The sequence below is a fragment of the Tupaia chinensis genome, unplaced genomic scaffold (assembly GCF_000334495.1).
Source record: "Tupaia chinensis unplaced genomic scaffold, TupChi_1.0 Scaffold144135_1, whole genome shotgun sequence".
Taxonomy (NCBI): domain Eukaryota; kingdom Metazoa; phylum Chordata; class Mammalia; order Scandentia; family Tupaiidae; genus Tupaia; species Tupaia belangeri.
Window position 1 is genome coordinate 125,353 of NW_006203990.1, and position 1,752 is coordinate 127,104.

Genomic DNA, 1,752 nt, shown 5'->3' on the forward strand with positions numbered 1-1,752 from the left:
ACCTTAACCCCTGTGCCACCTGCTGGCCCTTGCTGTGCATTTAAATTTACATCTATTTTCTTATAGAATGCTCACTAACTTTCCCCCTCATGATAGTTACTCATTCTGTACCACTAAAGAATGCTTTCCTACATTTACAGTTTTCTAACCTGTTGGTTTATTGCTACCTTGGCTTATAATCACTGATCTCTACAAGGGATAACTGGAAAAGCCCTGGAGGAAACGGAAGTGTTATCTTACTAAGGGGGATGCTCATAAACAGGCACATACAGTATAAGGCATAAGATTTAGGTGACAAGATAAAGCAAGATAAACCAGAAGTGGGGGGTTGTGCGCAAGAGTCTGGAGTTTGAAGTGGAGTACATAAACACGGTATCTGATCCTGGTTCTGCTCTTTTAGTTTTGTGGACCTTGGATAAGCTAGGAAAGTCTTCTGAGTCTCAGTTTCCTCATCTGAAAACTAAAGAAAACGGTACTTAACTTCATAGGACTGTTACATTAAAATGACATAGTATGTGTGAAGCACTTAAGAATAGTATCTACCATACTGTAAACACACGACAAATACAAACTATTACAATGAACGTAAACTGGTAAGTGGTTGACAACAGGTGGGAAGTTAAAGTAAAAACGGGTTTGAAAGTTTGGAGAAACAATCATTGACTGTTTCAGTAGTTCTGTATTTTGTCATAAACTACTTCATTAAGTCCTCATTTTAGACTGATTTTTTTTTCCTCCTGTAAGATATCCCCCTCTTGGTTAGATTTTTCTTTTTTTAAGTAGCCTTGGTAAAGCTACTTACTAATCACATCCTTAAGGTAGGCTATTTTTGTACTTACTACATACAAAATAATATGTTTTCAAACTGTACAACCTAGCTTTTCAGCTTAGGCCCGGCAGAATGGCTCCCGCAAAGAAGGGTGGCAAGAAGAAGAAGGGCCGTTCTGCCATCAACGAGGTGGTGACCAGGGAATACACCATCAACATTCACAAGCGCATCCATGGTGTGGGCTTCAAGAAACGTGCCCCTCAGGCACTCAAAGAAATCCGGAAATTTGCCATGAAAGAAATGGGGACTCCAGATGTGTGCATTGATACCAGGCTCAACAAAGCTGTCTGGGCCAAAGGAATAAGGAACGTCCCATATCGAATTCGTGTGCGGTTGTCCAGAAAACGAAACAAGGATGAAGATTCACCCAACAAGCTCTACACTCTGGTGACCTATGTACCTGTTACCACATTCAAAAATCTACAGTAAATGTGGATGAGAACTGCTGATTTTCAAATAAAGTTATAAAACCAAAACCAAAACAAAACAAAACTGTACAACCTAAATATTTGTTATTTACTTTCCTGCTAGTATAATTGGGAATAGAGATGGGAAGTAGAGGAGAGGAAGGCAGGATTTAAAGCTTTGCTGCACAGCATTTTATGGAACAGTGGCAAAAGTCTTTCATAATAGCATGGAGAGGCACCATTCAGATGACAAAGTTGCCAACCACTGAGTTTGCTTTTAACATTCTTTATCCTCCTACATGGCATCCAGTGACCTCATGTTTTCTTTTAATTGCAAAGAACAAGAGCCTCTATGGCTCTTGGGTTATAAAACCTATGCTCAGGTTTGAGATTGCAAATTCATTGCCAGTTGTCCATTTTTGCCCTGGGATGTTTTGCCATAGGGCAGGTGCCTCCACACCTGTGCCCTGGGATGTTTTTAAGTTAGGCCTGCAGGATTTTGACATATTGTTACCA

The 1,752-nt window shown here is 40.1% G+C and overlaps 1 pseudogene; it reads left to right on the forward strand.

Moving 5' to 3' along the window:
- The first annotated feature begins 888 nt into the window (after positions 1-888).
- LOC106733577 (60S ribosomal protein L31 pseudogene) lies at positions 889-1,258 on the forward strand (annotated as a pseudogene).
- Positions 1,259-1,752: the final 494 nt, after the last annotated feature.